This window comes from Pelophylax lessonae (assembly GCF_965119305.1).
Source record: "Pelophylax lessonae genome assembly, chromosome: 2".
Lineage (NCBI taxonomy): Eukaryota > Metazoa > Chordata > Amphibia > Anura > Ranidae > Pelophylax > Pelophylax lessonae.
The window spans coordinates 378,747,675-378,770,901 of record NC_138769.1 but is presented as its reverse complement, the minus strand read 5'-3'; the positions used below and the strand labels follow the sequence as shown (position 1 = coordinate 378,770,901).

The 23,227-nt window shown below is 40.5% G+C and overlaps 1 long non-coding RNA gene across 1 annotated transcript in view; it reads right to left on the bottom strand.

Moving 5' to 3' along the window:
• Positions 1–1,721: 1,721 nt before the first annotated feature.
• Positions 1,722–23,227, bottom strand: part of LOC309546184 — a 71,322-nt gene continuing 49,816 nt past the window's right edge. Inside the window, exon 3 of the long non-coding RNA XR_014224924.1 lies at positions 1,722–1,843. This is a non-coding gene — a long non-coding RNA (uncharacterized lncRNA). The remainder of the gene's footprint in view (positions 1,844–23,227) is intronic.

The following is a 23,227-nucleotide window of genomic DNA, read 5'->3' as shown; positions in this document are numbered from 1 at the left end:
AAAATCCGAAAGAACGAAAACCTAAAAATACAAAAGAATGAAAAGCTGTTCAACCTACGAAATTAACAAATGGATTACATTCAGATAATTAAATTTTCGTGTTTTCGTTCTTTCCGACTATTCATTATCGCTGAATTTAAAGAAATTGATGAATGCATTCGTATTCATATTTCTTTTGGATATATTCAGATTCATTCGATTTTAAGATGGGCAGTGTTGGTGTGTTATCTCTGGCCAATGAACTTGTCCCTTATTCCCTTGTGTGTTTTTCTGAGTCAGACTGCATTCCATCCAGAGTCCAGACTGGGTGTGGTTGGCCGGTGGAACTGTTTTTTTGGATTTGTTGATTACGAATACAACCCCCAATGTCCGAATGAACGAAGGGTCTGAGCCCGAAGAAACGAGTGCCATATCTAAACGAATGGAACATAACGAATACGAATGCATCTGAAGTTACAAAATATCCAAAGTAACGAATGGCGCATCTAAACGAATAGAATGGAACGAATACAAATGCATCCAAAGTTACGAATTATGCGAAGTAACAAATGTCGCATCTAAACGAATGGAATGGAACAAATACGAATGCATTCAAAGTTACGAATGATCCAAAATAATGAATGCCAATCATAACAAATGATCTGATAAACTAAAGAAAAAAAAAAAAAGAAATGAAGCAAAAACTAAACCAAACAAATTTTTCGGTAGTGCACATATCTAGTCTGCACTGGGTGAACTGGTTGAACCAAAAAACAAAACTATGTTTGTTATTTAACTATACCCCTTTAACCACTTGCCGACTGCCGTCAGTATATTTACTGCGGCAGTCAGCCCCTCACAGGCAAAGCGACGTAGGACTACGTCGCTAGCCTGTGAGGCTCTAGGGAGTGAGCGCGCGCCGCCGGACGCGCGCTCCCGCTCGGTCACAGACCCCCCCGCGCGTGTGCCTGGCGGACCGATGTCCGCTGGGCACTCGCGATTGTCCGTTACACTGGGAGAAAGGCAGGCGGCTAATGTAAACAAAGCCGCCTGTCATTCTCCCCTGTGTAAGGATAAAAAATACGCTTTTTGCGATTTTTTTTACCAAAAATATGTAGCATAAAACAAATTGGCCTAAAATGTTAAAAAATTTAGATTTTTACTTTTTTTTTTTGGGAAATTCATATAAAAAATTTTGAAAAATATTGTTATTTTTGCAAAATTGACGCTCTTTTTTTGTTTATAGCGCATGATCAAAAAAACGCACAGGTGATCAAATACCACCAAAAGAAAGCTCTGTTTGTGGGAAAAAAAGGATGTCAAACTCGTTTAGGTACAGCATCGCATGACCGCGCAATTGTCCGTTAAAGTCACGCAGTGCCGAATCGCAAAATAGGCCCTGGTCAGGAAGGGGGTAAAATAGCCAGCCATAGATGATACAATTCTCGGCCAGTTCAACAGGGACCAGCCGGGATTCGAACCATGTATGGGCAGGCTGAATGTAATTTGTAAGTAAGACTTTTATAAGCAGATGCCTTGGTAGAATATGGGAAAGTGTCTGTGTTGCCCATACAGCCAGTAGACAGCTCCCATGATCATTTTAGTAAAAAGAAAAGCATTCTCACCACTTGCTGCTGTCCATGCCTGGGCACACCAGCTGACTGGCACATTCCTACCAGCAATCCAGTGTATTACACAATGTGACCAGGCCAAGGAATAGAGATTTTGATTGAGATTTTGAATCTATTTAGACAATTTCATGATAAAACTGCAGTGACGTTTCAGCCCCCATGGCTCTTCTTCAGGCTGTAAGTAAACTGAAAGTAATTGGATGCTCTGCAGCATAGTTCTTCTGCACAATAACCTAAAACAGAAAATACAAATTTAATATGTTGCAAGAAGAGTTATAAGCTCAGCTAGAACGGTTGACTATAGTATATAAAAAATAGATTTTATTTATTTATTTCAGGTACTTATATAGCGCCGTCAATTTACATATACAGTATCTCAGAAAAGTAAGTACACCCCTCACATTTTTGTAAATATTTTATTATATCTTTTCATGTGACAACACTGAAGAAATGACACTTTGCTACAATGTAAAGTAGTGAGTGTACAGCTTGTATAACAGTGTAAATTTGTTGTCCCCTCAAAATATCTCAACACACAGCCATTAATGTCTAAACCGCTGGCAACAAAAGTGAGTACACCCCTAAGTGAACATGTCTAAATTGGGCCCAATTAGCCATTTTCCCTCCCCGGTGTCCTGTGACTTGTTAGTGTTACAAGGTCTCAGGTGTGAATGGGGAGCAGGTGTGTTAAATTTGGTGTTATCGCTCTCACTCTCTCCAACTGGTCACTGGAAGTTCAACATGGCACCTCATAGCAAAGAACTCAGTCTCTGAGGATCTGAAAAAAAGAATTGTTGCTCTACATAAAGATGGCATAGGCTATAGGAAAATTTGCATGACCCTGAAACTGAGCTGCAGCACGATGGCTAAGACCATACAGCGGTTTAACAGGACTCACCATGGTCGACCAAAGAAGTTGAGTACACATGCTCAGCATCATATCCAGAGGTTGTCTTTGTGAAATAGACATATGAGTGCTGCAAGCAGTGCTAAAGAGGTTGAAGGAGTGGGGGTCAGCCTGTCAGTGCTCAGACTATATGCCACACACTGCATCAAATTGGTCTGCATGGCTGTTGTCCCAGAAGGAAGCCTCTTCTAAAGATGATGCACAAGAAAGCCCGCAAACAGTTTGCTGAAGACAATCAGACTAAGGACATGGATTACTGGAACCTTGTCCTGTGGTCTGATGAGACCATGATAAACTTATTTGGTTCAGATAGTGTCAAGCGTGTGTGGCGGCAACCAGGTAAGGAGTACAAAGACAAGTGTGTCTTGCCTACATATGGCATGGTGGTGGGAGTGTCATGGTCTGGGGCTGCATGAGTGCTGCCAGCACAGGGGAGCTACAGTTCATTGAGGGAACCATGAATGTCAACATGTACTGTGACATACTGAAGCAGAGCATGAACCCCCACCTTTGGACGATGGGCCGCAGGGCAGTATTCCAACATGATAATGGCCCCAAACACACCTCCAAGACGACCACTGCCTTGCTAAAGTAGCTGAGGGTAAAGGTGATGGACTGGCCAAGCATGTCTCCAGACCTAACCCCAATTGAACATTTGTGGGGCATCCTCAAACGGAAGGTGGAGGAGTGCAAGGTCTCTAACATCTACCAGCTCTGTGATGTCTTCTAGGAGGATTAGAAGAGGACTCCAGTGGCAACCTGTGAAGCTCTAGTGCACTTAATGCCCAAAAAGGTTAAGGCAGTGCTGGAAAATAATGGCGGCCACACAAAATATTGACACTTTGGGCCCAATTTGGACATTTTCACTTACAGGTGTACTCACTTTTGTTGCCAGCGGTTTAGACATTATTGGCTGTGTGTTGAGTTATTTTGAGGGGACAGCACTGTTATACAAGCTGTACACTCACTACTTTACATTGTAGCAAAGTGTAATTTCTTCAGTGTTGTCACATGAAAAGATATAATAAAATATTTACAAAAATTTGAGGGGTGTACTCACTTTTGTAAGATACTGTATATTGTACATTCACATCGGTCCCTGCTTTCAAGTTGCTTACAATCTAAGGTCCCTAACTCACATTCATACATACACATTCTAGGGCCAATTGAGATAGGAACCAAATAACCTACCAGCGTGTCTTTAGAGTGTGAATGACACCGGAGTACCCGGAGGAAACAAGGACAGGGAGAACAAGCAAACTCCAGGCAGGTAGATGGGCAGATCTTTCCCCAAGGATACCTGGAGGTGGTAAAGCTCCTGAAAACCACCAGTTAATCCCCCAGCTTGACTCTGGACATTGACTGGCTTTCCCCCTTTTCATGGAGAACAGTGAACACCCATTGATTGGCCACAGAAACTCTCCAGCCAAATCTCTATAACTATAACTACTAGCAAATGTTTGTTATGTCTCATGAAGTAACCTATACATATCGCAAATTGTTAACACTTATTGTGAACTACAGGCAAGGTATGGCTTAGTGGTTAGCACTTCTGTAGCAGCTTCCAGCACTGGTGTTCCCAGTTTGTATCCAGGTCAGGACACTATTTGCATTTTTTGCATGGAGATTGCATGTTCTCACTATGCTTGTATGGGTTTCCTCCCACATTCCAAAGACATGTTGGTAGTGTAATTGGCTGCTATCCAAATTGGCCCTGGACTGTGAATGTATGTATGTGAGATATGAACCTTAGATTGAAAGCTCATTGAGGGAAGCAGCTGATGTAAACGTCTGGTATGAAAATTGCTGGTGTTATTTAAATACTTGAAATAAATGAGAGGACGCCTCAATGAAAATGACATAAAAGGACACATTTGCCCATTGTTTGTAGTACAATGACCTGCCATTGTGTTTTGTGTGACTTGCCCATAGGCAGAAGTAGAGCGCATGTGACTAACACCGTCCTTTCCTCTTCTTATTGAGACATCAGCCAGATCACTTAAGAAGTCCCAAACAAGCTGGACCTACATTTTCTGAATCATTATCAAACATTTTATGACCATTTCAACCCCTGTGATTCTTTCCGTCCTCCCTCTCATTATACAACCCCCTTCTTTACTCCTTATCTGATCAGCTCCCTGAATTTTATTACCTTTGTCCGTTGGTGTGTTTTTTTTCAGAGACTGTTGTCTTGCAGATTTATTCTTACCATTTTACTAATGCTTACCATACACTGATCGAAATGCATCTGGTTCAGCAGAGACAGGGGGGGGGGTTGATTTACTAAAACTAGGGAGTGCAAAATCTGGTGCAGCTGTGCATGGTATCAGCTCAGGATGGATAAAAATCTAGGATTTTTTAAAAATAAATAAATAAAAAAATCAGATTTTTTAAAATTTAAATCTGATTTATTTTATTTAAATTGGATTTTTGGATTTTTAGCAAATTTATTGTAATAAAATGCTTTTGGAGTAAAAATCTATCGAAAGATAGTTTTCTATTTAAGATACATTAATAATTTATTTTATTCAGCATGAAATGGAGCTTAGCTATATAGCATGAGGCTGTATATTTTGCAGTATTTACATTTTTGGTAAACTCATTCAATGAATCCAAGCTCTGCAAGCTAACCAGCCAACTAGCTAACTAGCCAAGAGATAACATGCACTGCATTGATGCATTCACACAAATTCACATTAAAGCGGAGTTCCACCCAAAAGTGGAACTTCCGCTTTAGGGAGTCCTGACCCCCCGACATGCCACATTTGGCATGTCATTTTTTGGGGGGGGGAGCGGGTACCTAGTTTTGACAGGTACCCGCTCCCACTTCCGCTCGGAGCGCCGCGGCGCCCTGAGCGGAAGTTCTCCTCTCCCCCTCCCTCCCTGCAATCTTCTGGGACACGTCAGAGGTCCCAGAAGATTGCCGGCCAATCACGGCGCGCAGCACGACTCGCGCATGCGCAGTGGGTACCCGGCTGTGAAGCCGCAAACTGTAACAGCCGGGTGCCCACAGCAGTGATGCCGGCGCCGAGGGAGAGGATCGAGGCTTCCGGCGGCCGCATCGCTGGACCGTTGGACAGGTGAGTAAATGGCTGGAACTCCGCTTTAACTACCAGCAAGAATGAGTCCCTACATTAAAAGGGCACCTGTCATTTCAGATCCATCATGGCAGCGCCTGTTAGTGGGCATCCACTCACCTGCTACCGCCATGTCCCTCACCTTGTGTTACTGCCGCATCACCAGCCATCCCATTAAAGTGAATCGGACTGTCCGTGAGACAACAGCGGTTCAGGGGGGAAGCAGCTGCTGTGAGACAGAGATGACAGTTGCTGTTTAACCACTTCCCGCAAACCGACGTACCTGTACGTCAGCTTGAAGAAGTGGTTGTACCGGGGTACTGTTTTTTAGAGCTGGCAGTTGGCTTTTTGGAGATAATAACCTATGCTGCTCAGCAGTCGCTCAGTCATTATCCCAGGGGACCCCCCCCCCGTCCCCCCTCCAGCCGCTTTCTGTGACTCTGCCTGGGTTCTCCCTTCCCACTGGAAGACCTGACCTGTCTGTAACTCTAAACTGGTAACCTTAAAAAAAATTTAAAGCACCGTCTATGGAGATTTTCAAGTACCATACTTATTCGCCATTCCACGAGTGTGAGCAATTTTAATCCATAACATGTTAGGTATCTGTTTACTCGGTGTGACATCCTCTTTCACATTACACAAAAAAATTGGGCTAACTTTACTGTTCAGTTTTTTAAATTCAACTGTTCAGTTTTTTTTTTTTTATTCAGCAAAGTGTATCTTAAAAAAGAAAATTGCATTTGAAAGACCACTGTGCAGATATCACATATATAAAAATATTGCAACGTCCGCCATTTTTTTGTCAGAAATAGGCTTGGTCATTAGGTGGTTAAAAATTATGATTTAAGTCAAGCCTTTTTGCTAGTGATTTAAATCATAATTTAAATCAAATCCACCCTGTATCAGCTTGTATCACAGTCCTGGTGGGGGGGATTCCTCCATCTATCTCATTTGTGCGGATGGGGTTAATCTGTTGGTTTTCTTTGTTTTTTAGTCTGCTGTGTATGTCTAGCTTAAAGCACATTTCCACTTCTGCAATCAAAAAAACCCACTATATGTTTGTTATGTGTTTAAACAGCATGCCTAATTTTTTTCTTACTATCTCTTACCTATTATGTATTTTTTAGGAGGAGGTGTCATGGCTGACTGCATAGTTTTTTAAATAATGTTAAAGTGAGCCTGTCCCAAATCTGTCCTTATTAACATGCAATGCAAGAAGCCCAGCCTCTACACACCTTTAACGCTTTGTTAGGACAGTCTTCAAATCTAGTTACAATTGATAGCGATGATCTGCCTGCAGAGTCCAAGATTAATTATGGCAAACACAGCTGCCCAGCCCCCTCATAAACAAAGTAAAATACCTAGGATTGTTTTTTTTTTTTTTGCAGGAGGGTCCAGAATGGAGCATCCAAAAAAAAATGTGATCTACTATTCTTAAATATATTTTGCTGTGTGATTGACAACATGTAACCAACGTAAAGTAGGTGTTATTCCAATCTGACTGCAACAGTGGAAATACCCTTTAAATCTCTTGTGTATCAGAGCTGCTTGGACCTTAGAGGGATGCGGGAGGCCCCGAAAGCTTGTCCTTAAAATGTAATTGTTAGCGCAAATAAAAATAAAAAAAAGGAGTACAGACAATACTCAACTGTGTTGTTGCAATAGTGCATTAATATGGTTACAATCACATCAAACAAGCTGGAAAAACTCTGTAAACAGTAATGAGCAGTTCATGCATTGGAATGACTCTTTACTGCCTCCTGCTAGTACCTGTAAATAGCCAGAATCTTGTCAAAATGTCATCCAGAATGGGGTGAGACTGACTTCTTTATATGCTAGTACTGTTAAGGCAACATTTGAGCCTCATGTATATGGGTGGTTAAACCTGTACAGCCTAAAATTCCAGTTTTGGGTGCCTGGGAACCAGTTATAATATTCGCATCACACAAATTCCTGGAAAAGTCAAGAAGTAAGTGGAGACTGGAAGACTGGAACCAAAAGTCAAGTATATGTCACCAGCACACCAAGGATCCTTCAAATCCAAGCGTTTATTCAGTGATCACATCACAGTGTTAAGTGTAATGTTTGCCAGGACCCCTTTATCAGGCATATGATATCGTATCACATGCCTGATGATGAGGTCCTGCGTGGCCCTGAAATTTTGCCCTTAGACCTATGATGTTAGAAATAAAATGCTTGGATTTTATTTTATTTTTTTTTTTTTTTTTGCTTGGTGTTCTGGGGACATATACCTGGAGCACCTAGGAGGTACAGGTGCTGCATACAGCCTATTGTTCAAATCTATGACATACTAAAAAAGACAATAGCTGTACGCTGTTCTGAGTGGTCCTCGCATTTAGGGACAGGTGGGTCCAGGGACATAAGCCCATATGCCCCAAATGCACAGTTCCTGTATGAGATGTTCCTACAATTTACCAATACTAATATTTTACTTATATAGCACCGTTATTTTAAAGTGATTTACTAAAACTGGAGAGTGTAAAATATAGTGTAGCTCTGCGGAGAAACCAATCAGCTTCCAGGTTTTTTTTTTAAAACTCTTTTGAACAAGCTGAAGTTAAAAATGGATTCGCTACTATGCATAACTGCACCAGATTTTGCACTCTCCTGTTTTAGTAAATCAATCCCAGTGGGTTTTAAATTTATTAGAATAGTGTTGAGCTACTAATCTCTACCTACTCAAATATGTTGTATTAAAAATCCCTTTTTTAAATTCCATTCACTAAATCTGGCCATGCACACCTCCAAATTCAGTCAATAACGGCTGAATTGTGGGAAATTCAAGATTTGGGTGGTACTGTCAGCATATGGCTGCTTAGGCAGCTGCTATAGGCTGCCAAGATAGGGGGCCGTTAGCTGGGGATTTGGATTTTTAACCCTTTCCTGCCGCTTGTGCACACCAGCACAGAGACTGGGCTCTTACAGAGATTTCCGGGTGTCCTTCTAATGGACTCCTGATTCATGGTCATCTTATTGCTGTGAAAGGAAAGAAGGAAAGAAAGAAAGAAAGAAAGAAAGAAAGAAAGAAAGAAAGAAAGAAAGAAAGAAAGAAAGAAAGAAAGAAAGAAAGAAAGAAAGAAAGAAAGAAAGAAAGAAAGAAAGAAAGAAAGAAAGAAAGAAAGAAAGAAAGAAAGAAAGAAAGAAAGAAAGAAGGGAAAGGAAAGAAGGAAAGAAAGAAGGAAAGAAAGAAAGAAAGAAAGAAAGAAGAAAGAAAGAAAGAAAGAAAGAAAGAAAGAAAGAAAGAAAGAAAGAAAGAAAGAAAGAAAGAAAGAAAGAAAGAAAGAAAGAAAGAAAGAAAGAAAGAAAGAAAGAAAGAAAGAAAGAAAGAAAAGGAAGGAAGGAAGGAAGGAAGGAAGGGAAAGGAAAGAAGGAAAGAAAGAAGGAAAGAAAGAAAGAAAGAAAGAAAGAAAGAAAGAAAGAAAGAAAGAAAGAAAGAAAGAAAGAAAGAAAGAAAGAAAGAAAGAAAGAAAGAAAGAAAGAAAGAAAGAAAGAAAGAAAGAAAGAAAGGAAGGGAAAGGAAAGAAGGAAAGAAAGAAGGAAAGAAAGAAAGAAAGAAAGAAAGAAAGAAAGAAAGAAAGAAAGAAAGAAAGAAAGAAAGGAAGGAAGGAAGGAAAGAAAGAAAGGAAGGAAGAAGAAAGGAAGGAAAGAAAGAAAGAAAGAAAGAAAGAAAGAAAGAAAGAAAGAAAGAAAGAAAGAAAGAAAGAAAGAAAGAAAGAAAGAAAGAAAGAAAGAAAGAGAAAGAAAGAAAAGAAAGAAAGAAAGAAAGAAAGAAAGAAAGAAAGAAAGAAAGAAAGAAAGAAAGAAAGAAAGAAAGAAAGAAAGGAAGGAAAGAAAGAAAGAAAGAAAGAAAGAAAGAAAGAGAAAGAAGACTTGATCTAAGTCAGTGTCATGGTTAGGTTTCATTCACACCTGAGCTCATTGTTTTCAGGCATTTTTGGGGCTTTTTTCAGGCGTTTTTCAGGCATTTTTTGCAGGTGTTTGGAGGCAGGTATTGACATCTAACAAAAATGCTTGTAATCTGCCAAAAAAGAAGCTCATGTACTTTTTTGAGCTTCAGGCGACAAAATGCTCAGACGTGAACAGGGGCCATTGAAATGAATGGGATTTTGCTTGTTGGGCGTTTTGAGACTTCAGAGATGAGTGTTTTACGAGCTGAAAAATGCTCCGGTGTGAAAAGGGCCTTAGTGTTAGGGCCAGGGTAAGGGTCAAATGTTGGGGTCAAAGGTCAGGTTCAGTATTTCTTGGGTAGGATTTAAAATAAAGCAAAATGCACACTGTTGTTTCTGGGCTCTAATCCCGGTACAAACCACAAATAACATACACATACTGTATGCAATATCACTGCGATCGTTAGGAGCAGGAGAATTTATTTTGGGTGGTTTTTTTGTGGTAAGTTATGGTAATAGCAAGAAAAGTACATCTAAATGCAGCAAAATGCTCCTTGACCTTTGTAGACCAAAATCCTTGCACCGGCCTGTAAGCACCACCCGACTTCAAACACTGATTTAAAAAACTAAAGAAGAAAGGTGAAAAATTGTCAGCCTGAAAAATGATTGCACCGTATCAGAGTTGATGTATTCAGACATCTGCGGGTGCTGTGGCTGGGTGGATGCAATATCTGGCATGGAAGGTTCTTCTATCCATGCTAAACAGCTCTCTATTTAATTTCTCTTGTTCAGCCTGTGGGATGAGTAAGACCAGTTTAGTCTCACTTTGCTAGATTCCTTGAGTAAATCCATCCCAATGTTAACCACTGAGTTTCTGTATTTCTCAAAAGCTTCATGATATTCTGTCCTTTAGAAAAGGGTGCATGGCTATGCAGTAGTTCACTAATGAAATAATGTTACATGTTTTCTCCCATCATTGATGAGAGCTCCTGCCTGCGTGTTACAAAACCATTCCATTTCCAAAGCTAATTACTTGGCAGGGGAGCACTGATTTTTTTCAGTGCCTTTCTAATCAACTTTTAGGTTGTCATTTCATCAGTAACTACAGATCAATAAGACTCATAGGGGGAAAATTCAATAAGGTAATAAAGGCACTTTTCTAGCAGTATAGCATGGCCAGCTCCAAATTCATGTTTCGGTACCAGCACTGACATGTGCACCTGATTCAAATAATTCCTACTACCACCAATTCTAGAATCTGTTGCTATGGCTGTGACAAGTTTAAAAAAGGAATTGCTGCTAGTTTGCAGATAAACAAAGTAGCACTAAGTAGGTTGACGTACAGAGAGATGCCAGTGCACAGAGTTGGGCATATGTGTTGAGATGTGGTAGTTTTTTGTGACCGCTTCCAGCACAGCGATTGCTAGGAGGCCAGCGGGTCTCTGGCGTCCTAGCAACCAATGACTGAGGCAGAGTTCACACATATGTGAATCAGATGAGGGTATCCCAAAAGGGCATCGCATGTTCGTTGGGAACCCGGTGCTAAATCATTCGTAGACGACCTGAATCTGGGTCAGGGTTTTGTGCGTAGCAGAGCAGCTACCTCGCTGCGATCTATTGAAAGTCATCCCTTGAGCCAACCTTTTGTCTTTTGACATTATTTGACACAATAATGTCACCGCATCCCCACTTCCTGGCCGGAAATGGACTGGGGATGAGTCATCCATTGCTATGGTGCTCTAGACTGCAAAGGTGACATTATCAAAGGGCTGTACATGCACTGAGGACACAGGGATTGATTTACTAAAACTAGAGAGTGCAAAATCTCGTACAGCTGTGCATGGTAGCCTATCAACTTCTAATTTCAGCTTGTTCAGTTAAAGTGTAACTCCAAATAAAATAATAATAACAATATAGCGTATACAATTGCGACACAAATCATATTGTATTTGAATGTTATTAAAAATTACCTTTACTTTTCAATCTGCAGCTGTTGTAATTTTCTGAAAATGCAATGCAATATGGCTACCTGGAGGTGTCCTGACCACACCCCAGAAACATTTCCTGCTCGTGTGATTGGCTCACCAATTTTTTTTATCTTTGTTTATCAGAGACTGTCAGTGTCCAAGAAGGAGGACAGTTTAGGATCGTGTACATAAGGAGGAAAATTGCCCTTGTTTTTTTGTTGCAGTTAAGCACGGCATCCTATAATTCCTATTCCCCATCCAAGTTATTACCCCTAATAAACAACAAAAACCAAGCTAAAAGACTGTGTCTGGATGGAAGTGGAATTGCCTGGCTGTGCAGGAATGGGGAAACCAGTCATCTGCGGCCCCTGTGGGGGTAGTGCTAGACATAGATTTGAACTGAGCCATGAAATAAATGGTCTGGCTCTCATATGTATTTATTACACACTACCGGTGAGCTAAATTCAGGTGTGAATGGGCCCTAAACATGCCCACACACTTTACTATTGAATTGTGCAATCTGCAAAAGGACTAAATGTTGCCAGTGTCATTAGTGCACATTTTTAGCACTGATTACTGTAATAATGTCACTAGTTCCCAAAAAAGTGTCAAACGTGTCAGTTAGGGGTCTGACCTGTCTGCCGCAATGTCGCAGTCCCGCTAAAAAACACTGATCACTGCCATTACTAGTATAAAAAAATAAAAATAAAAATGACATAAATCTATCCCTCTAGTTTGTAGACGTGATAACTTTTGCACAAACCAATCAATATACACTTATTTGGATTTTTTTTTTTACCAAAAATATGTAGCAGAATTAGCCTAAAATTATGAAAAAAATGTATTTATTTATTTTTTATTGGGAATGTTTTATAGCAGAAAGTAAAAAGTATTGGGTTTTTTTTTTTTTTTCAAAATTGTCGCTCTTTTTTTATTTACAGCGCAAAAAAATAAAAACCGCAGAGGTGATCAAATACCACCAAAAGAAAACTCTATTTGTGGGGAAAAAAAGGACATATGAATTTTATGTGGGTACAGTATCGCACGACTGGGTAATTGTCAGTTAAAATAACGCAGTGCCGTATTGCAAAAAATGGCCTGCTCATTAAGGGGTTAAAACCTTCCAGTCCAGAAGTGGTTAAGGAAGGCCCTCATGTCACAATGTTTTAGTGAATTGAACAGAGATTGTACAATCAGATTTCTGTATTTTCATGTATTTCAGGTATTTATATAGCGCCGGCAATTTACACCGCGTTTTACATACAGTATATATTGTACATTCACATCACTCAATACCATCAAGGAGCTTACAATCTAAGGCCCCTAACTCACATTCATACAACATGTACATACACATAAATGTGCATGGTCATCTTGGTCATAGGAGTACAGAGAATAAAAAGAAGGGAAAATTTAAATGTCAAAAATATTTCTGTGTTAGAATAAATGTTCTCTAATTATGGATATCCTGTGTTTGGACCCTCCTGTGTTTGTTAAAAACTCAAGTCATTCAGCCTGTATACCACTGTAACTGTTGAGCCTTCAGCACTGATACTGTAGTACAGTGATAACAGTTTAGTCGCTCCCTCTCCACCTTATCCATTTATAAAGCATCTTATGCTCTTTACACAGAATACAAGGCGTTCTGTGATTGGATTAGGATGAAGGGGGGATGGTGACATTCATCTGCACCTCTACTCTACCTTGTCCATTTACAGAACTCATATTCTGTGATTGGATGAAGGGGGATAGTGACATTCATCTGCACCTCTACTCTACCTTGTCCATTTACAGAACTCATATTCTGTGATTGGATGAAGGGGGATAGTGACATTCATCTGCACCTCTACTCTACCTTGTCCATTTACAGAACTCATATTCTGTGATTGGATGAAGGGGGATAGTGACATTCATCTGCACCTCTACTCTACCTTGTCCATTTACAGAACTCATATTCTGTGATTGGATGAAGGGGGATAGTGACATTCATCTGCACCTCTACTATACCTTGTCCATTTACAGAACTCATATTCTGTGATTGGATGAAGGGGGATAGTGACATTCATCTGCACCTCTACTCTACCTTGTCCATTTACAGAACTCATATTCTGTATTTGGATGAAGGGGGATAGTGGCATTCATCTGCACCTCTACTCTACCTTGTCCATTTACAGAACTCATATTCTGTGATTGGATGAAGGGGGGATAGTGACATTCATCTGCACCTCTACTCTACCTTGTCCATTTACAGAACTCATATTCTGTGATTGGATGAAGGGGGATAGTGACATTCATCTGCACCTCTACTCTACCTTGTCCATTTACAGAACTCATATTCTGTGATTAGATGAAGGGGGATAGTGACATTCATCTGCACCTCTACTATACCTTGTCCATTTACAGAACTCATATTCTGTGATTGGATGAAGGGAGGATAGTGACATTCATCTGCACCTCTACTCTACCTTGTCCATTTACAGAACTCATATTCTGTGATTGGATGAAGGGGGATAGTGACATTCATCTGCACCTCTACTATACCTTGTCCATTTACAGAACTCATATTTCTGTGATTGGATGAAGGGGGGATAGTGACATTCATCTGCACCTCTACTCTACCTTGTCCATTTACAGAACTCATATTCTGTGATTGGATGAAGGGGGATAGTGACATTCATCTGCACCTCTACTCTACCTTGTCCATTTACAGAACTCATATTCTGTGATTGGATGAAGGGGGATAGTGACATTCATCTGCACCTCTACTATACCTTGTCCGTTTACAGAACTCATATTCTGTGATTGGATGAAGGGGGATAGTGACATTCATCTGCACCTCTACTCTACCTTGTCCATTTACAGAACTCATATTCTGTATTTGGATGAAGGGGGATAGTGGCATTCATCTGCACCTCTACTCTACCTTGTCCATTTACAGAACTCATATTCTGTGATTGGATGAAGGGGGGATAGTGACATTCATCTGCACCTCTACTCTACCTTGTCCATTTACAGAACTCATATTCTGTGATTGGATGAAGGGGGATAGTGACATTCATCTGCACCTCTACTCTACCTTGTCCATTTACAGAACTCATATTCTGTGATTAGATGAAGGGGGATAGTGACATTCATCTGCACCTCTACTATACCTTGTCCATTTACAGAACTCATATTCTGTGATTGGATGAAGGGAGGATAGTGACATTCATCTGCACCTCTACTCTACCTTGTCCATTTACAGAACTCATATTCTGTGATTGGATGAAGGGGGATAGTGACATTCATCTGCACCTCTACTATACCTTGTCCATTTACAGAACTCATATTTCTGTGATTGGATGAAGGGGGGATAGTGACATTCATCTGCACCTCTACTCTACCTTGTCCATTTACAGAACTCATATTCTGTGATTGGATGAAGGGGGATAGTGACATTCATCTGCACCTCTACTCTACCTTGTCCATTTACAGAACTCATATTCTGTATTTGGATGAAGGGGGATAGTGACTAGGGATGATCGAACTTTTGAAAAGTTCGGTTCGACCAGAACACCCAAATTTCCCAAAAGTTCGGTTCAGATTTCAGAACCCCATTGAAATCAATGGGACCCGAACTTCGGTAATCAAAAAACACCATTTTTAAGCCCTAAAACCCAATAAATGCCCCTAAAAAGTGCCTAGGGTTCTGGGTCATGCCCCATTAACTATTAATCACACAAAAAAAGTTCTTAAAAATTGTCATTTTTGATAAAAAAGCCAATTATTGAAAAAAAAAAAGAGAGAGAGATTTTTTTGATTTTGACTTTGGATTTAGTATCTGGGGGGTCTAAAAAGTGTACATGTGAAGTTTCAGCTCTGTAGCATGTCCAGAACCATGAAAAAAAAAAAGATAATTTTTCAGTAGAACAGGGATGTGGGACCCTCCTTTAACACCTATATGATCTTTTTTTCTGGTTCTGGACATGCTACAGAGCTGAAACTTCACAGGTACACCATTTAGACCCCCCAGACACAAAATCACACAAAAAAGTTCTTAAAAATTGTCATTTTTGATAAAAAAAGCCAATTATTGAAAAAAAAGATTTTTTGATTTTTATTTATTAGTGTGAGGAAAGGGATATCTAGTGTAGTTAGAGTGCTTCTTTACACTTAAGTTAGCTTCAAAAAATTAGTTTCTGTAGGGAAAGTGTTAAGTGTAAGGGGACCGTAATGTAGTGTAGGGTTAACTGGCAGTGACTGCTATGGCAGGGTGACAATACCCTTCCATAGCAGGGTGACCGCTATAGAGAAATTATCATTTCTCTGAATTGCTTCGGCACACCCATATGGCTTCTCACCAGCCAAGCATTTTTTATGCTGCAGGGGCTGCCACTGCCAGTGCTTTTTTGAGGACATGTTTGATGTCAGAAATGACATCTGAACATGTGTATAGGGGGTATATATACACATATATGTCTGTATATATACCCCTAGACATATATAGGTGTGATAGTAGCAGAAATAAATGCTTGCGCTAATGAAATCATTTACAGTAATATATTTCTGCTACTATCACACCTATATATGGCTAGGTGTCTATATACATATAATTATGTGTGTATATATACCACTATACACAAGTTCAGATGTTTTGCCTGCCTCAAAAGAACCCAAAAAAATGCCAAAAAAACGCTAGCGTCAAAAAAAAAAATGCCCAGGTGTGTTTTTGCTGGCATTTTTTGGGGGGTTTTGGAGGCAGGCAAAACATCTGAACTTGTGTATAGTGGTGTATATACACACATCCATATATTTATATACACACCTAGACATATATAGGTGTGATAGTAGCAGAAATATATGCTTGCGCTAATGAAATCATTTACAGTAATATATTTCTGCTACTATCACACCTATATATGGCTAGGTGTCTATATACATATAATTATGTGTGTGTATATACCACTATACACAAGTTCAGATGTTTTGCCTGCCTCAAAAGAACCCAAAAAAATGCCAAAAAAACGCTAGGGGGGTTTTGGAGGCAGGCAAAACATCTGAACTTGTGCACAGTACCGCTATACACAAGTTCAGATGTTTTTCCTGACTGCAAAGAACCCAAAAAAATGCCTGCTTTGAAACCGGCAAGGTGTGAAAACCGAGGAGAGAAGCTAACCTCCTGAGCTGAAAGTTTTCTAATACATACAATCCTTTTTTTTCTGGTTTTGGACATGCTACAGAGCTGAAACTTCACAGGTACACATTTTAGACCCACCAGACACAAAATCACACAAAAAAAATTCTTAAAAATTGTCATTTTTGATAAAAAAAAGCCAATTATTGAAAAAATTAAAAAAAAAAAAAAGAGATTTTTTTGATTTTTACTTTGGATTTAGTATTTGGGGGGGTCTAAAAAGTGTACATGTGAATTTTCAGCTCTGTAGCATGTCCAGAACCATAAAAAAAAAAGATCGTTTGTATTAGAAAACTTTCAGCTCAGGGGGTTGGCTTCGCTGCGCCGATCCCCGCTGAGCAGGCGGATGACATATCCATCGCCACGCTGTGGGTGGAGAGGGAGGTGTCAGATCCCCGCTGTCCTCTATGGGAGATTGGATGAAAATGGACCATCTGTCTGTTCTCATCCGATCCTATCCAATCCGATTCTCCAGACGGAGGGAAAATAGGATTTCCATCCATGCAGATTTTACAGACAGTATCGCATCAGCATTTAGCAGTATATAGCAGTCTTGTGACTTCTATCAGTGTCCAGCAGAGCACTGGTTAAAGCCTGATTGTCATATGAGGCTGCAGAATCCCTGACCCTCTGTCTGGACAGTGCTGATTGACCCTGAGCCGATCACATGCACTCTCCCAAGACAAAAAAAAAAAAAAACTCTGGAACAATACACATCAAACTGAGCATGTGCTGAGTGCCTCCAAGCCTCTGTTCTATCAGGAGATGGTTTGGGGATAGTGGAAGAAGGTGAGGATCAGAGAAGACAGGATTAAACTGCCTTATTACACAATGCAGAAGATTAACCCCTTAGGTTCCACAGAGAGTATATGAAGCATGCTTTACTGCATATACAGATTGGTTTTACTGTTATGGGTTTAGGAACACTGGGTTCACACTGGTTCAATGCAGGAACCAGCATGATACCTGTGCAGGTTCCCGCACGCATCTAACTCACTAGCTCTCTGCAAACCGCTGCGGGAGTCAATGTAAAGTTAATGACACCCCAACTCGGTTTGTAGAACGCAGTGCGAACTGTAAAACCCGATGGGAATCAGATCACATGGGTCCTAAACACCCATGCAATCCGATTCCAGTGTGGACCAAAAAAGGGTCCTGCACTATTTTAGGTCGAATGCAATGCGATTCCAGCCATACAAACTGTATGTCTGAATTCACATCGCATGTGATGTGTACAGGCATGCAGTGGGAATCACATGCGATTTCTGGAATCGCACCAGTGTGAACCCAGCCAGGACAAAAGATAGCAGGCCAGTCATTTCTACACTGTTTCAATTTGCTTTACAACAAAAGGTATTCTGCCTCATATGTGACAGATTCAATTGAAACACGTTTCCAAAAAGAATTATTTTGACATGAATCAATTGACTAATTATCTAAAACAGAACACTAAAATGTATGTCCAGCCAAGGTTTTCGGGTTAAGAAGAGTAGGAAGGGATCTGCCAATTGGTAATGCTATCTGGAGCAGAGATTTTCTCTCACTTTCTGTCTCAGTGTCAGTCTCCCTAATGAAGTCCTGGATAGCAGTACAAAAAAAACAGGGACTCTAACCCTTTCCTACTCTATCCAAGAGGAAAAAACAATTTGGCTGGACATGCATCTTAACACTGAGCCTGCCAGCTTACATAATTGTCGGGTTATATACAGTATAAAGTTAAATGATGTCTAGTGCCCATACATTGACCAAGGTTGTGAGATCTCTTGACTGCCTGTAGCTCTGAGCTGGAAAATTAGTAATAAGAAACACCAAAGCTGCTGATTTTTCTAATTGCTCTGCAGCGGCTGCTTGAATATGACAAGTAAAAAAAAAGTAATTGAATTGCTCCCAGGGTGGATAAAAAATGATAATTAAAAAAAAAAAAAAACAAAATCTGATTTATTTTATTCAAATCAGATTTTTTTTTTTTAATCAAATTTATTTTAATAAAATGCTTTTGGAGTAATTCTCTATCTAAAGATAGTTTTTTGTTTAAGATACATTAAAAATTATTTTATTCAGCATGAAATGGAGCTTAGTTATGCAGCATGAGGCTGTATTATCTGCAATATTTACATTTTTGGCAAACTCATTCAATGAATCCAAGCTCTGCAAGCTAACCAGCCAACTAGCTAACTAGCCAAGAGATAACATGCACTGCATTGATGCATTCACACAATTTCACACTAACTACCAGCAAGAATGAGTCCTAACATTTAAAGAGCACCTGTCATTTCAGATACATCATGGCAGCACCTGTTAGCGGGCATCCACTCACCTGCTGCCGCCACGTCCCTCACCTTGTTGTGTCACTGCCGCAACACCAGTCGCCCCATTAAAGGGAATGGGACTGTCGGTGAGTCAACAACGTGTCAGAGGAGGAGCCACTGCGGGACAGAGATGACAGTTGCTCTTTATTTATGCTATATGAATTAAATCAAGTTGATTTTTACTAGTGATTTAAATCATGATTTAAATTGTGATTGCAATCAACTTATTTAAATCAAATCCACCCTGATTGTGCCACACTTTTCTAGGACACCTAGTGTTAAAATAATTATATATATGGCTTCCAGCACAATGGCTATCATTTATTGCTCCTATTAAAGAATAATCCAGCAACTTCAGACATTCCTGACTATTTAATTATTGACTCGCAGTAGAAATGAAGATATGTCTGTGCTCCTAAATAACTTCCATATACACCACATATAGGACACACATAAAAGTGATTCTTAGTTGTAATTACAATGCATTCATAAAGTATTCAGACCCTCTTCACTTTTTTCAATTGTGCTATGTTGCAGCTTAATAATACAGTTGTTTAAATTTATTTTTTTTCTCACTAATCTACACTCAGTACCCCCTAATGACAAAGTGAAAACATAATTTTAGAAATGTCTTTGAATTTATTAACCACTTTACCACCGGAGGATTTTGCTGTCTTCCGTCCAGGCCACTTTTTGCGATTCGGCGCTGTGCGACTTCAACTGACAATTGCGCGGTCGTGCGACGCCGTACCCAAACGAAATTTACGTCCTTTTTTTCCCACAAACAGAGCTTTCTTTTGGTGGTATTTGATCACCTGTGCGATTTTTACTTTTTGCGCTATAAACAAAAAAAGAGCGTTTATTTTGAAAAAATAACAATATTTTTAAAATTTTTTTATATGAAATTCCCCCCAAAAAAGATGTAAATACCAATTTTTTTAAAAAATTTTGGCCAATTTGTTTTCTGCTACCTATGTTTGGTAAAACAAAATGCAATAAGCGTATTTTAATTGGTTTGCGCAAAAGTTATTGCGTTTACTAACAAAGGGAAAGATTTCTGTCATTTTTGGTGTTTTTTTTTTAACGCGTAATGGCGGCGATCTGCGATTTTTTTTGCGGGACTGCGACATTGCGGCGGACAGATTGGACCCTTGACTGACATTTTTGACACTTTTGGGGGTACCAGTGACATTACTGCAGTAATCAGTGCTATATATATGCACTGTTACTGTAAAAATGACACTGGCAGGGAAGGGGTTAATTTTATTGGAGAGGGAGGGGTTAATGTATGCCTGGTGCTTACTGACGTGTAGGGGGGGAGGTGACTGAGTGAGTCATGGACAGATCGGATGTCCAGCTATGCTGAACAGTCCGATCTGTCACTCCCTGTCACTATGGAGATCCGCCCGCTTGTGTTTACACAGATGGGCGGATCTCCACACTAGATCCCCGGCGATCGCCGCTGCTCCTCCCCTGGCCCGACTCCCGCTGTGAATGAAAACAGCGGGAGCGAGCCTCCGGCGGTGCGCAAGCTCCGCCCAGAAGGGGGAGTGTCTGACGACGTAGTACTACGTCGTCAGACGATAACGAGCCACTCTGCCGCAGTAATATTACTGTGGGCGGTGGTAAAGCGGTTAAAAAGAGAAAACTGAAATATTAAATGTACTTAAGTATTCAGACCCTTTACTCAGTACTTTGTTGAAGCACCTTTGGTAGCAATTACAGTCTTTTGAGTCTTTTTTTGGGTATGACGTGACAAGCTTTGCAGACCTGGATTGGGGGATATTCTGCCATTCTTCTTTGCAAATCTGTTCAAGCTCAGGTTGGATGGGGACCGTTGGCAGACAGCCATTTTCAGGTCTCTCCAGAGATGTTCAATAGGTCAGGGCTCTGGCTGGGCCACTCCTGCATTGTCTTGGCTGTGTGCTTAGGATGGTTTTCATCTTGGAAGGTGAACCTTCAGCCTAGTCTGAAGTCCTGAGCACTGTGGAACAGGTTTTCATTGAGGATATCTCTGTACTTTGCTCCATTTAGCATTCCCTCAACTCTGACCAGTTTCCCAGTCCTTGCCATTGAAAAACACCCCCGCAGCATGATGCTGCCACCATCAAGCTTCACTTTTTGAATGGTATTGGGCAGATGATGAGCGGTACCTGGCTTCCTCCAGATATAATGTTTAGAATTGAAGCCAAACAGTTCAATCTTGGTTTCATCAGACCAGAGAACCTTGTTCCTCACAGTCTGAGAGTCCTTCAGTTCCTTTTTTTGCAAACTCCAAGCAGGCTTTCATGCGTTTTGCAGAGGAGAGGCTTCCATTTAGCCACTCTGCCATAAAGCCCATATCGGAGGAGGGTTTCAGTGATGGCTGTCCTTCTGGAACCTTGTCACATCCCCACACAGGATCTCTGGAGCTCAATCAGAGTGACCATCGGGTTCTTGGTCACCTCTTCTAAGGCCCCCTGTTGCTCAGTTTGGCCGGGCAACCAGCTGTTGGGAGAGTCCTGGTTGTGCCAAACTTCTTCCATTTGAGACCACTGCGTTCTTCTTTTTTTAGCCTTCCTCCAAATCTATGCCTTGCAATAATCCTGTCTCTGAGCTCTGCAGGCAGTTCCTATGCCCTCGTGGCTTTTGCTCTGATACAGTATGCATTGTCAGCTGTGAGGCATTTTATAGAGAGGTGTGTGCGTTTCCAAATCATGTCCAATTAATTTACGTAATTTACTACAGGTGGATTCCAATCAAGGTGTAGAAACATCTCAGAAACCATCAGCTTACTCTTAAAAGCATGGGGATATAGTGCCAATAGGGGGCAAACAAACACAGGTGGAGGTGACCTACAGACCAAGATCCAGAAATGCACCTCCACAATGGGACAAGACACAAAGTTTTGGAGGATGGAAAGCACCAACTTGTAAATATATTACATATATACACACTGTAAATATGGAGGCCATTTAGGGCCTGAGCACAGAAATATCTTCATTTATATTGCACTACTGGAAGGTAATTAAAAGGGCAGGGATGTCTGAAATTGCTGGATTATTATTTAATAGGAGCAATAACTTATGGTCTGTGCAGTAACCCCTTTGTAATCGGTTATTTATTTTGGTGTTTTTTGGGGACACACCTGTGTAAGTGCATAGATTACTATCTTTATCTGTTGATGCTGTCCACCCATCTTTTCTGATAGATCTTTCCCTATAAGAAAGATCAATCGATAGTCAACAATTCAATCAGTTGATACGGCGCACACAATGAAGTGGAATTTTATCAATAGTTGGAGGATATAGTATGAAGTTATCGACTGCATTTCTGTTTCCACCAAGCAATCTCATAGTCCGATTGATTGAAATACAACTGAATGTATTTCCAAATCAGGTCAGTAATGGTAATTGATGCAAAATACATCTATCATTTTTTGCCCTGACTATTCAACTCAGTTTGATCAAATCCGATCTAAACTGATTGGAGGAAAAGTTATGGCTTTTTGGATGGTTTGTGATTTAATTGCTTTGATCAATTTTTATATTGTTCGGATAATAAAATCAAAGCGTGTATGACCACCAAAAGAATGAATGAATAAACAGCACGCACCTTCCATTTTGCGATTATGTAATGGGGTTGATTTACTTAGGCTGGCTATACTTGTGTTTAACCAGTGGGTTGAATGATAAAAAAAAACTGACCAGATTTGCCCATCCACCCATTTGATGTGGATGGGGAATCCTCCCCGCTGTGCAATTGTGTTCTGACAGTGAGGAGACTCCGCTCCTGTCAGAATGCACAGATCAGCGCTGTGGCCTATTGCCTGCGGTGTTGGTAAAGCATATTTTATCCCACAGGGCAGTTGAACGTCTCCAAAGCCTCCATAGAAGTCCATGACAAAGCTTGCTTACAGTACCTGGAGCTATTGAGAGGCTTTTATTCAGCTTTAACTTAGCTTTTTTTTGAAGGTTTTGCAGGAATTAGATATCCCAGGATGCACTGGAAAACCAACAAGCGGAAAGACATCATCAGCAGTCACTTCTGACTTTATGTGTAAATATTCTTGAAGTGTCTGGTGCAGAGGTCACATCTGGTGTGCAATGTAGAGAAGCAGGAAGGTGAGCGGGGTCTGGACTGGAGTGGAGCAACTAGCAGATGGCACATGTGGTGTGCAACATAGGAACAATATAGCGAAAGATGAACGGGACTGGTAGAGGAGCGTCAGAGCTGGGGGACTGGAGCAGGAGAAACTAGCAGATGTCACACATGGTGCGCAGCATGGGGGCAATTT